We start from the raw sequence: 14,703 nt of genomic DNA on the forward strand, positions 1-14,703 counted from the left end.
GTAGGGAAAGCTGGGGAAGAACCGCATGTAAAAGGTACCCTGCTATCTGCAGTTAGGGGTGGAAAAGTGGGTGGAGTAGGAACAGAGGGATGAAGAGGGAAAGTCAACTTCCGATTTTACCTGTGAGGAGAAGAGAAAGAGGTGCACAAATGTAAACAATAAATGCTGGTGTGTTATATATACAGACTCATCAAAATATAAGGAAGCCCAGATCCTGATTGCTATGCTCTGAATTTAAAGTGCCCCTATATCCTGGGAACAAAGGAGCTCTGGTGGAGGTGGGGGTTGGTTGCTGAGGAGGAGTCTCTGGGGGGTGGCTTTAAGGTTAAGTGTAGTTCCCCCTCCCTTTGCTCTCTTTCCTGATTCCAGTCTCTATGCTGTGAGAGCAGAGGCCTTGCTCTCTCTGTCTGCTTCTGCAACCATCCTCTGAGCTCTGTAGATGTTCCTGGCCTCACATGGGCTGAACTTCTGAAATCTCTGGAACTGTGAGCAAATGGATCTCCTAAGGTGTCTAATGGTCAGGTCTTTTGGGCTATAGCAGTGAAGATGCTCATTGAAACACTTACACTCAGATGAGAGTGGGGGCTCAGATGATCGGAACACCAGAGGCTCACTTTATCCTGAGCACACTTTTAAACAAAGGTTCCCTCAGTTCTGATACCAGAGACCAGTCAGGACTTAGAGGGTCTTCACAGGCTCATAGATCCAGATCCAAAATATCCCCATTCTTGGTGTAAAAATGAATGAGACATAAACTAGTTTTTCCAGGGACTTCAAGGAAAATTGCTTGTCTTAAACTTTGACATAAATGAGGAATAAAACTACAAGATCTCTTGGAATATAATATAACATGGCTCCAGGCTGATTATACATTTGACACCTGGCAAGCCAACACAAATTGTGTTTGAAAGAAACTATTTCAACAGCAGCTTTATGGAATTTTTCTAAATCTTTTTTTTTAAAAAGGAACACATAATTTTAAAATATCACATAAGAAATGAATCATCATTAGTAAGGTCAGCAATACAACAGACAGCACAATCAAAATATGAAAAAGTTAGATATTAAATTTATCTGACCCAGAAAATAAGTATTTTTTCAAATTAATCTATAGCAAAAAAACAAAACAAAAAAAAACCCCCAAAAAACAGGTCAGTGTTTGCCTGTGGGGGAGAGACGCAGAAGGAGAGAGAAGTGAGGTATTAGATGAGGGTGCTCTTCCAGTGGATAGATACATCCCTACCTTGATTGTCATGATGATTTTACAAATGTATAAATATGTCTAACTTATAAAACTGCACACCTTAAGTATCTGTGGTATAATTGTATATTATGTGTACTTAATGAGGCTATATAAAAATAGGTATTTAAATATGTTTCAAAGTAAGATATCAACAGTAGATAAGATTAAGAAATGACAAAATGAGTGATCAGTTTTACAAAAAAAATCCCACAACCAAGTAAACCAATGAAAAATTAAAAATAATAATAATAATTAGAATTTTAAACTCAATGGCTATGTAACAGTTGCTTGGGCAGAGACAACTAATGACTCGATGAGCTGGGAAGTAGACAAGAAGACGTGGTCCTGAATGCACCTTGGAAAAACAAAGAGGCTAAGAGAGTGGTCAGGTAACACTGAAGATGTGGTAGAGTGCACCAACATAGTCACTCAATATCCCAAAAGTTCCATGCACAAGAGTGTGGCAGACATGTCTTTTAAGAGGTAAAACCTGGAATTCCCCATAACTGACATTAAGACACCAATCTACAAATTCAGCAGACCCAACAAATCTCAAGCAGTTTGAATATAGCAAATACATAGACCTATCCTAGTCAAATCCATAATACCAAAGACAAAAAGAAAAATGTTAAAGCAGGTGGAAGAACAAACAGAGTTAGCCTTTAAAATTTGAAGGTCTTAGGACCAAAAATTGAAGCCAGAAGACAGCAAAGAATATTTAACCATTTGTTGAAAAAAATAACCGTTCACTACAAATTAGGAATTATGCATATCAGCGATATTCTATTTTAAGGATGAGGTTGAAATTAAGATGTTGCAGAAAACAAACCAGATATGGAGAGAGTTTAGCTACCACTAAAACCTCTCTGAAGAAGATCCTGAAGGTTGGTAACTCAGTTAGAAGCCACGTAGGACCAGTAGGAAGTCCAGGAGTTAAAAATGGAGTTAAAAGTCCTGGAGTTAAAAGTCCTGGAGTTAGGGGTCACAGGAAGTGATATCTGTGTATGGGTATCTAGCTACACATTGCTTTATCAAAGAATGCCAAAGCTGTGTCAAGTATTAAAAGGCACAAAGTACTTCAGTAGCAATATACAGAAGCCAAGAAGAAACACCTTGAGTTTGATTATTTTGAATCTTAGTATGCTTAGGAAGGAAATAAAGAAATCAATTAGCTCTGGTGTATGATAAGCTAATTATGATTTTTAGGATTTATTGGCTATCTACTAAATGAAAGATAACATGTTTTATAATGCTCCAAATAGAAGAGAAAAGAGATAAATTGACAAATAACCAAAGAGAAGGGAAAAATGAAAGAAAACAAATGATATCGACTTGTTAAAATAAAGGAACAGTACTGAGTGATCCAATGAAAATATAACAAATTTTCAGAGTGGATAAAAATAAAGCCCATCAGATATTATTTAAAACAGATGTTTACAACACAGGGTATCAATAGCTTGAGAAGTGAACCAGAAAGGATATTTCTGGCAATTTCAAATCCAAAGGAAATAAGAACGGACACATTAACAATAAAAATTTAAAGAAATAAAGAGGATCACTTCATAATAATGAATGGTTCAAGTAAAAGAAAAGTCAAAGTGTCCATGAAGCTGGTCTCAACACCTATGAAGTGAAAGCAAAACTTTAAGGAAAGACTGGCAAAGCCAGTAGCGGATTTTAAATATACTTCTCTTATTAAGTTATTGTATAAAAGAGAAAATAATAAGGACAATTGAAACAATGGAAACGTGAACATAATTGAAAGTCAGTATTGCTTAACCCAGGTTCATGTCTTGGCTGTGAATTCTGACAAAGCTATACAGCTTCTCTGAGCTGTCTCTATAAAGCAGTGGAAATAATATTTGTAGAATTTATGTGAGTTTATATTTATATATGTAGTATATGTATGTGCATATAAATAATTTAGAATGTAAGCTGATGGATAATAGTTCTCTATATATTAAATGTTTCTATTAAACCAATAGGTACATATAGAATGCTATAGCCAGGAAATAATGTATATATATTTTTCAAATATATACAGAACATATATGGAAACTGACCATGTACTAGGCTAAAAGTAAATATTTTTCAGACTACTTTCTCTGAATCCAATGCAAGAAAATTATTATTTGATAACAAAAATACAGCTAGAAAATCACTGAGGTTTGAACATTTAGAGGTATATATTTAAACAATTCATATGTTAATAGGTAGCTATACTGAAATTTATTTAAGAGTGAAATAATAAAAAAATTCATCCAAAATATGTGTGTGATAGTCAAAATAGTATCTAGAGGGAAATTTATATCCTTAAAAGATTTTTTTATAAAATAAAGATGATTAAAAGATAATGTGCTTATTGTTTAAATCAGGAGGCTAAAAACAATATAAACACAAAAAATTACAAAGTAGAATATAATTTAATAAAAAGCAAATATTAAAATATTTTTAAAGCATGGAAATGTAGAGAGATAGAAGAAGTAAAAAAATAAAAGAAAGAGGAGCTAGAAATACCAAGCTTAAGATATAGGAATAATAACAAGGTAAAATAAACCACTTTGCAGGAATAAATTTTAAACTTTAGGTGGATTAAAAGCATTTTTAGAAAAATATATAATTTATTAAAATTGACTCAATAAGAAGAAAAAATATGAGTACTTTACAATGAGTGAAGAAATGTGATCCAACTTTAAGCAGACTTTCCATAAAAGAATTCCAACCCCTGTGGAATATATACTAATACTAATAGGCTCTCCATAATGTCATTTAACAAACAATTTAATTTTAGAGTATAAAATAGAAGAGAAAATGCCTGGACAACTTTTGTAACCAGACTTCATGAAGACTTTATGACCACAGGATAATCTCTAGGTGAACACAGAAGCAAAAATAGGAAAGAAAATGTCAACTTACAGAAAGCAGATTTCTGCAACAAGATTCTCCGTGATACCCACGTTGGACCATTTCTGGGAATAAAAGTTCATATTAATATCGATAGTATAGTTTGGATCATGAATGTCTCATAAATTTCCAATGTGTTAAAGAGTTGCTCCCCAGAGTTGACACTATTGGGAAATGTTGTAAAGCATGAGCCTTGTAGGAGGTCTTGAGGTAATTGGGGCATGCCTTTGAAGAGAAGTGTGGGAAAGCAACAGGGCCATGAGCGTGAAAGGGAACCTCCGAACTGTAAACCAGAATAGCAGTGAAGCTGGGGCGTGGTGGCGCACGCTTGTAATCCCCGCGCTTGGAGGCGGAGACAGGAGGCTGGCGCAGCTTCGAAGCCAGCCTGGCTTGCTTAAGAGACCCTGTTTACAAGTAAAAAAAAAAAAAAGAAAAAGTATAAAATAGGCCTGGCAGTGTAGACCAGAGATAGAAGGGTTTCCAGGAACCCCAGTACCACCAAAAAAAAAAAAAGCAGTAAAAATATATACCTTTGCAGGTTAATTATCTTGAGTGTTTTGTTATACTGACAGAAAGCCAATTGACACAATTGGGGGAATAATAAAATAAGCATAAAATATTAATAGCATATAGAAAAATTATGTGCAGTTTTCAAGCATTGGAAAAATATGTGTGTGTGTGTATATATATATATATATATATATATATATATATATGAAAAAAATATATATGTACATATTGCGGTACTGGGGTTTTAACCCAGGTATATTCTACCTCTAAGTTACACCTCCCAGCCCTATTTTTTATTCTTTATTTTTGAAATAGGATCTCACTAGATTGCTGAGAGTCTGACTAAATAGCTGAGGCTGTCCTCAAACCTGCAATCCTTCTGTCTCAGTCTCCCAAAAACAGGAATTATAAGTGTGTGACACCATGCCCAGCAATATATATATATATATATATATATATATATATATATATACACACACACACAAACATTATACCTCCTTTTGAGAAAAATCTGTTTCCATGCTAGAAATAAAACTTCAATCACTGACCCATAGCAGACACTGTTCCTATGCAGTGTGAAACACTGACATTGCCTCCTCAAGGTCAGAGTCAAAAGCATCTACTCTATTACTTACTGATGCAGTCACCACAGCAGCAGAGGTCCTAACAGAGACAGTTTAATTCTACAAGATATAGGAAACAGGGGTCATAATTTGGACTTGGCCTACATCCCCCAAAGCATGTCCCCAGCGGACAAGGTTCAGAAGTGGCTCATGGCCGGAGGAGGTCAGTTGCCGGGGCCATGGCCTGAGGGACCGTGTATGTCACTGGCTGCTTTCTACCCTGCGACTGTGTCCCTATCACCATGGTGGAGAGCAGGTCTTCTCCATCATGTGTATTCTCACAGCAGTTTCAGCCTTAGAGCTGGCCAGCCTTGCTCTGAGCCACTAGAGCAGTGAACCGAATAAGCATTTTCTCCTCTACATTGTGTTTTTGTCAGATATTTTGGTGGCAGCAATGAAAAATCTGAGCAAAACAACAGAGTACAACATTTTAAAAGGAATTAACACCTCTGGCATCTTTTGTTAATAAAATAATTGTCTAGTTGGGAAATTCAAAAAGATTTACAGATACGTCATTTGAATTTGTAAGGGAGTTTTGTAAGCTTCCTAGACTCAAAAGTCAGTCTACAAAAAATAATCGTATTTTTATACACACACAAGAGACAAAAAGGTGATATGATTTAAATGGACATATTATTGCTAATAATAAAAATAGGAGAAACGTAGGAATGTATCTAACAAAATATCTTGAAGCTCTTATAAAAGTGAAAAAATATTATGACTTCAAAGACCTATAAAATTTTAAAGTACGTAGATGTATGAATCAGAAGATCAGTATCACTCAATTGCCAGTATCTTGGCGATTTCCCCAGATTGATCTACAGACTCAATGTAATTCAAAGAGTAGCCCAATAGGCTTTATGAGTATGTGGGTGTGTGGAAATTGACAGGTGGATTCTATAATCTATATGAAATTGTAAATGGCAGGACGAGGGAAAGTCTCCTGAATGAGACAGACAAGGTTGATTTGCTGACTTTAGCAGATATCAATAATTACTTTAATGACAGTCATTAGGATACTGAGAGATTGTTCTTGGGTTAGAAAAAACTACCAATGAAACAGATTAAAAGAAGTAGTTTAATTTATGAGCAAACATGGCATTCGGGATCAGCTGTGAGAGTATACTTTGTAAAACATCGTCCAGGACAATTTATTATTTCTATGAGAAAAACAAGAGCTTTATATCACAATATACACAAAAATGTGAGAATAGTCCATTATCACATAGGATAATATTTATTAATGAATTTGTGTGAGGAAAGATTTTCTTTAAAAAGACACAAAAAAATCCTTAAAGAAAAAGATTAATAAATTTAACAAAGGGAAAACATGCTGGGAGTGGTGGCATATGCTTGTAATTCCAGTACTTGGGAGGCTAAGACAGGAGGATCTGGATTTGTGGCCAGTCTCAGCTGCTTAGTGAGGCCCTTGCAACTTAGTGAGACCCTGTTTCAAAATAAAGAACTAACAATTGGGCTAGGGGTGTAACTCGGAAGAATGCCCCTGGGTTCAATCCTCAGCACCACAAAAAGCCAAAACCAAACACAAAAACAAAACAAAAAGACAAAACAAAGAAAAAGAAAAAAAAATATATATATATATTATATAAAATGCCAGTATACAGAATAAACAAAAAACCACAAACAAATAAGGATAAATTAAGTGACCTAATAAAAAAATGGGCAAAAGATTTGAACAGGCATTTTTCAAAACAGGGAACTTCCTTGGCCAACGGCAGAGGAAGCCGTGTGATCTCACTGATAAACAGGAAAATGCAAATTAAAATCCTGATGAAACGCTATTTCATACCCACCATATGGGCAAAAATGATAATATCTGAAAAATAATACGTTTTGGCAATGACAAGGGGCAAGGGAGACTCTCTTCCATTTCTCAGGAGGCTACAAATTGGTACAATCGCTTTGGAAAACAAATGCCATTTTCTAGTAACACTGGAAATGCACATGTCCTTTGTCCTGTAAGTTCCGCTCTCAGGTGTACACCCTAGAGATTCTCCTACATCTGGAGACATGGAGAGTAATCAGTCCAGAGACGCTTGTCACAGCAAAACACTGGAAACCACCCAAATGTACACCGGGAGCGGAATATTCAAGTACACGCTGGCAGAGTTGCACAATAGAAGAGTGCTCATCTCTGGAAACAGATGAAGCGCAGGTATTTTGACCACATGGGTGAATCTCACAGACATAATACTGAGCCAAAAAAAAAAAAATCAAAACAAATGAGCAGCGACAACCGTAAAGCAACCCAGTTGGCAAGAGAGTTCATTCAGCGCCATCCCACTTAGGTAGCTTTCAGAAGCACGCAGCATTGAACCTTGGTGCTTAAGAATACAGACAAGTGGGAAAGGTTGGAAGAAAATAAGGGAATAGAAAAGAAAAAGAGTTGCTCCCACTGAAAGGAAAAGGGAAGGAGCATTGATGGGGAGAAGTGCAAGGATCTAGTTGTTACGTCGCGCAAGACGGATGCTTGGTTGTATTTACACTTCCTGAATCTTACTCGTGTTTTGGTGTCTTAGGAGAAGTTGTGTGTAAATTTTATAACTCATAAAATAATTTTACAGCCGGACGTGGTGGTACACGCTTGTAATTCCAGCATTTGGGGGGCTGAGACAGGAGGATCGCAGTTCATGTCCAGCCTCAGCTACTAAGTGAGGCCCTTTGCAACTCAGTGAGACCCTGTTTCAAAATAAAGAATAAAAAATAGTTCTGGGGTGTAGCTCAGAAGTAGAATGCCCCTGGGTTCCATCCTCAGTACTGCAGAAAAAAAAATAAAATAAAATATTTTATATATACTCGTAGTACGATAAGAAGTAGACATAAAATAGCTGACGATGGTAGTCATGTCGAAGAGGATGTGTTTAAGAGAGGAACCGCTCCATCTTAGGATTCTAGGAGTCTTCCTGCAAGAATGGGGGTTTAAGGGAGATAAAAGCTTTGTTGGTCCACGGGAAGAAGAAATCCCGGCAAGACAGGAAAGAGGCAGGATGCAGTATCTGGTATCTGGACAGTCTTTAAGGATGCTACCAAACATGGTATCATGTCCTTGTCAGAAAACTTTGTAGCCGTGTGACCCCAAAGGAGTCATTTTATCACCTTGAGGCTCCCCATCTATTTCCCTATGATGGAGACAAGAGATGCATATTCATCAGGGTGCTTAGAGATTTTAATAAAGAAACACACATGGTGGGTGTGCATGGGCTAGACTCACCAATGGTGAGTGTTGAGCCCTGTTTTTTATTACTGTGGCTACATTTGCTGTGATGGTTGGAAGACAGAAAGGACAAATAGCAGCAGAGTCTCTGGGTATGAGAATTTTGGGGGGAGCTAGAAGGAAACAACGTCACCGTAGGAGCCCCCACTGGCCCCTGGGGGGACAGGGCAGGGAGCTATGGCCATGAGTTTGGGGTGGATCATGACCAGCTGTGTGCCCCAAGCTAGGAGGGTTAAAAAAGACTTGCAATGTTGGAGAGCCCCTTTCTGGAGGGTATCCACAGGAGCAGCGCATGCTTGTGGAGTGGGTGAGAAGGATCTGAAGTCTAAACCACGTCCCTTTGAGGCTGCGCCAGCCCAAGTGGCCGTTTTGTTGTTAGAAAGATGCCACCAGCTGCATTCCCAAAAGGTGGCTTGGAAGGGCCAATATGGGGACAGACGGGACAGCCATTTGGGAGCTGTGTCATCCTGCACAGGTTAGGAGAAGCCCTAAGGAGGGTGGGGCTAGACAGGAAGGGACTCAGAGAATCTACACAAAAGCCCTGTCTTTGACAGGATCTCTCTGTGGCTCAGTCTCAGAGCTTATTTTCAATGCAAAAAGGGAAATGGGGGCAGCGTGGTGCGGGGAGGGGCAGAGCTCAGATCTTATCTGGACTCTGGGGCTGTCATCCGAGCCGTTCAGAACAGGCGCTTCAAAGCCTTTGGCGTTTGCCGGCGCTCGGCCCGCGTCGGGCACACACACAAAGTGGCCATGCATTATTCAGGCTGCATCGCACGCTCGGTGCGGCTCGTCAGAGCGTTTGCAGCGTCGGTCCCTCCTTCCCCCAAAGCCCATTGTTAAGAATGATAAACAAACAGGATGGAGGTCTGTGTACAGTCACTCCGCTGGTGCCGCCGCCGGGATTCACAGCCGTAACAGGATATCATGCACCTGCTTGCAGAAAGACTGCGTTCTGAGAGGCGGCATGCATGTTATTGACCTAAATTCCAGCGCCCCAGCCGAAACCTGCAGAACTTTTCAGCGGAGAAGTGCGGGTGGTGAGAGGCGGATGAAAAGGATCTGGAACTATTCCTTTCTTTCGGTTTCATGAGACTCCACGGCCCTGAATATCTCGTGACCCTGAAACCTACTTCCAACCGGCAATCAGCTCCTACAAGGTTGACATAAGGGCGCAGAAGGAAGCAATGAGCGGGATGTGGGGAGAGTGGAGGGTGCCGGCTTCCTCTTTGTAGGGGCTGATGTCATCCTAGCCGTGACTCAGGGCAGCCACATTGCGGCCCGGATCTGCCCTCCGGGGACCTCCTGGCGGCAGAGCTGAAGGGGCGATACTGTGCCCGGGATCTTTCAGATCAGTTACTAGTTGTTCGTAAGAACTTTGACAATGACAATTAGGCTAGTATCATTTTCTACTTCACAATTAGCCCAAGAGCTAGGGCTCGGAGAGCTTAGTCAGATAACGGACGGGCCTCTGTCTCCAGAATGCACGCTGTCAGGCCACCTCAGTTCACACACTCCTTCACTGAGTAGGTCTTCGTAGGATCTCACTAAATGACAAGTGTGGGCTGGATGCTAAAGACAGAGAACTTAGTACACTGGAGTCACTCTCCCTAAAGTATCTGCAGTCCAATAAAAGACCAGATAAGGTAGCTGCTCAACGGGACACAGGATGGTAAGTGCTATAGCAGAGTGGCCAGGGGATTTCAGAGACCCTCAGTCTAGGCTTGGGTACTCAGGGAAGGCTTTCTGGAAGAGGTGACACAAGCACGGGTCCATAGAAAAGAATAATCTGGACTTAGCAAAATGAAAGGAGAGAAGGTTCTTTTCTCACGGCATCTGTAATGCCATTTGAATTAGAAACAGTGTAGACATGACCAGCATGTCGCTGATTTGGTGTGCATGTGTTGGGGGGCACTGCGCTGGGTGTGGCGAGGCCTGATACCAATGATGGATAGACTCCCCAGCTGTTCCTAACGGGTGTCTGCAATGCCCCAAACACTCCATTTGAATCATTGAAATGGAAGAGCAATTTCATATTCCCAAGGAAGCTCTCTTACCGTTCGGGAGGCTGAGGCTTACGGAGCCCCTAAATCTGGCCTGGCGCTCACACATTTGCCAACACTGTTCCTCCCTCCCTGTCACGGGGTCCTGGTGGAGCCTCCCCGACGCAGGAGTTCTGTTCCCTTTCCTGTATTTCGTCAAGCTGGAGTTTGTATAATTTTCTGTCTAGCATCCGGCACCCTTGCACTCCTCGTCCCTCTTTGCTCCTGGGAGGGGACACAGGGCAAAGCCTGGGGGGGGGGGGTCACAGCGCTAGGCTGGTGCGGTCCCAGCTGGAGGATGCTCTGCAGCTTAGAGCTTCTGGACCATCTCTTGCCACATCTGGGAGGGGGGTCTTCTTACTTCCTGGTGAGGGAGGAAGAGGAAGAGGAAGAGGAGGAGGAGAAAGATGAAGAGAAGGAGGAAGAGGAAGAGGAGGAGGAGAAAGAGGAAGAGGAGGAAGAGGAGGAGGAGGAGGAGAAAGAGGACCAGGAGGAGGAAGAGGGGGAGGTGGAGGAGGAAGAAGAGGAGGAGGAAGAATGTTCATGCTCACTTTTCACCCTTTCCCCCTCACCTAATTCATATGTATATAATATTTTTATATATTTTCTATATCTGTGTATCTGTATATATGCATTTTCTATATCTCTATATAGCATTTTCTGTATTTCTATAGTTTTCTATATCTCTATATAGAATTGTCTCTGTCCTTCTTAAGTTTTATTTTACTTTCACGTGATGCATAGTAATTTTGCATGTTACCGGTACAATGTGATATTTCCGTACATGCATGCATTGTGCCACGTTTCCAGGGTGCGCCCCTCTGGGTGGAGGCAGTGTTCAGGCTGGTGCTCAGGTCGAGGCTGTGACACCGGGCGTCCAGGCCAGCAGGGGGCTGCAGGCCTCTTCCTGCTTGGGTTTGAGTCCTCGTCCACCTGCCACTACCTGTGTGTTCTGGACAAGCCTTATCTCTCCCAGAGGTGAGAAGTGGTACCCAGAAGACGGGTGGTGGATTGCGGAGGGCACCCAGCTGACAGGAGACTGAACTGGCTTCTAACCCAGGTACTGCCAGGGTCCACTCTGTGGACACCGCATACATCACTTAATCTCTCTGTGCCTCAGTTTCCTCACCTGTCAAACTGAGTTACTATTTGCCTTAGAGAGCAGCGAGGACCACCGGAGATGGTAAATGTAAACATTTTAAAGGTCTCGCTTTGAATATTTTGTTCCGTTTCTGTAATATTCTTCCTCAGGCTCACTTTTCATACTTTCCCCCTCACCTAATTCATATGTATGTATGAATTTTTATATATTTTCTATATCTGCGTATATGTATATATGCATTTTCTATATCTCTATATAGCATTTTCTATATTTCAATAGTTTTCTATATCTCTATATAGAACTGTCTCTGTCCTTAAGTTTTATTTTACTTTTACGTGATGCATACTATTTTTGCATGTTACCGGTACAATGTGATGTTTCTGTACATGTATGCACTGTGTAATGACTGGATGAGGGTCACTCACATATCCAACACCTCCAAGTCAATGGATTCCTTGTGGCGATGTACTCATGATCAGTCTAACTAGGCTGCTGTCATAGGAGAGAGTAGGAGTGGTTATTGGGGGCTGGGGTTGAGGGAGTTGGGAGAGGGTGCTGCACCTGTGCAAAGTTTGGCTTAGGAGTAATCAGTTTTGATGTCCTGTTGCTGCTGTTAACAGTAATAGACTGTACACTTCACAGCAGCTATGAGAGGAGTTTGAGTGTCCTCCACCATCCTGAAGTCCAGGTTAGGCATGATTTTGGAGTGATGCTTTCTCTAATCTCTCTCTGCCTTCGGAGTAAGTCCTTTTGTTGTAATCCTTGCAGCTTGTATTATAACATGCTTGTATGCGCCGATTTGACCAGCATGAATTCCCTGGACTTGTGCCCCATGCAAACAGGCATTGTGGCCAGCTCGTGGCCATTAATGTATTCTCAGGCCATACCTATAGATAACTCTCAAAAAGTAGGATAAACTGCCAGTTGTGTGAGGCACACCGTTTGCTGAACGGCTGCAGGCAAGAAGCTAACTGTTAAATAAACCCTTCCCTATTCCCTCTGCAGCTGCCAGTCTCCACGACCTGGGTGTGCCAAATCCCTGGGGGCTTCTCCTTACCCACTTTACTGTGTCGTCCCACACGCCTAGTAAAATAAAATATTGCATTCCCAACAAAATGATCGTATTCTGCATAATGCACCAGTAATTAACCTTGCAAAGTTACTTTTCAAATCACTCTCGAATGTTCATTGACAGGCTGTGTGGTTGATCCCTCCTCTCCTGTTTATATCTGCCTAACTGTGTGTGTGTGTGTTGGTTGTGCCTTTTAATTCTCCCTGTATATTTTGACTCTATTAATTGATTCCATCTGATTACATTAATCAGGAGTAATTGATATGTAAAAGAGTTTTCAGCTGAAGTTTTTATTTTTTTTAACAGCCTGTATACTAAAGGGAACAAGACCAGACTTCAGTGGCCAAATTTTGTTAGGAGTCTGGTTTAACTCCTGCTTACTGTGCATTCAACATGAGTATGCTTCAGTGATAGAACTCCAAATTTATGGTTCTTTGCTTATTTGCTAAAAAAATATTTTTAATCACAATGTCTGATTGATGATTCTTTTAAAATAGTATGGTATCTGGATGAAAGAGGGGAGAAAATAACTTCCTCTGTTATGTGGATAAGTTAACTTTGCTGTGTTTTATGAGTAAAACAAATCATTAGATCTAATTTTGTTAGCTTCAGTTTTTAGAAATTTGAATGAGTGATATTTTAATTACACAGCAATATCTATAAAACCTGGCTATTAAATAAAGCAAATGATACATACTCATAAATAGTAATTGAACAAAAGAAAAATGTATTTTTTTTAAATCTGGGTTCCTTTCCCCCCTGGAGGTTACCAGAGACCACACTTGTGTCTTTTAGTTATTTGCAGTACTGGAGATTGAACTCAGGGACATTCAGCCTCTGAACTCTACCCCCAGCCCTATTTTTTATTCTTTATTTTTAAACAGAGTCTCACTAAGTTGCAGAAGGCCTCACTAATTAGCTGAGGCTGATCACGAACTTGCAATCCTCCTTGTCTCAGCCTCCCAAGTACTGGGATTACAAATGTGTGCCACCATGCCCAGTTTTGGTACTTTTTCTAATACAAGTTCATATATATATATATATATATATATATATATATATATATATATATATGTGTGTGTGTGTGTGTGTGTGTGTGTGTGTGTGTGTGTGTGCTTTTATATTTGTTTTAATTTTTGCATATTGGAATTCAACTGTGCATTTAGCTCCACAATAAAATTTTAACAATGGACTCAGAAACTTTTCTATGTCTAGTTTATTTATCATCTACCTATGGCTTCATCTATATATTTTTCTATCTAAGCTGTCTGGTATTCCATATCATGCATACATAGTAGCTACATTAATGAAGTCGGCTTGGTTTGTTAGCAGTGTTTCACAAACAAGCCTTGCACGTGTACATTATAACATGTAGATCAGACTTCTAAACTTGAGATTCCTAGGTACTTTGTTCTGCCTATGTAACCCATATTTTCATTTATTTTGCTATGAAAACCTATAGGTAGTTTGCTATAATTAGTCATGGTACTTGGAATTATATTATTTAAGCATTCCACAGCAATCTTGTGAAAAATCCTCAGGCAAGCCCTCCTAGGGCGGCATAAAATTTATTCACAAAGTTCACCTGTTTGCACCACATTTTTCTATTGCTAAGAAAATTAAGAACCTTCTCTATGAACTCTGGTTACCTCTGCTGGCGGTATACATCCTCTCTCCAAAGCAGAAAACATTGCTGATTATTTCTTTATTTTTTTCACTCTGCTCTGGATTAAATTGAGAAGAATGGTGATCCTTGTTCAGGGAGGGGCATTTTCCCTTAAGAAAATTGTGAAAGTATACGTAGAGAAGTTGGTTCTTCCTTCCACATCTGCATAGAAGAATTCCCTGTGCTGTGCAGTGCAGTGGTTGTGAGCAGGGATTTAGCAGCTGAGTGAGCTGGGCCTTCTCACTTTTCTAGGAGCTCTTAGATGGGAGCTCAGCCTCTCTGTACTGAGTTTCAAGGCTTCTGCCTCAT

This window comes from Muscardinus avellanarius (genome assembly GCF_963383645.1).
Source record: "Muscardinus avellanarius genome assembly, chromosome: 12".
NCBI lineage: Eukaryota > Metazoa > Chordata > Mammalia > Rodentia > Gliridae > Muscardinus > Muscardinus avellanarius.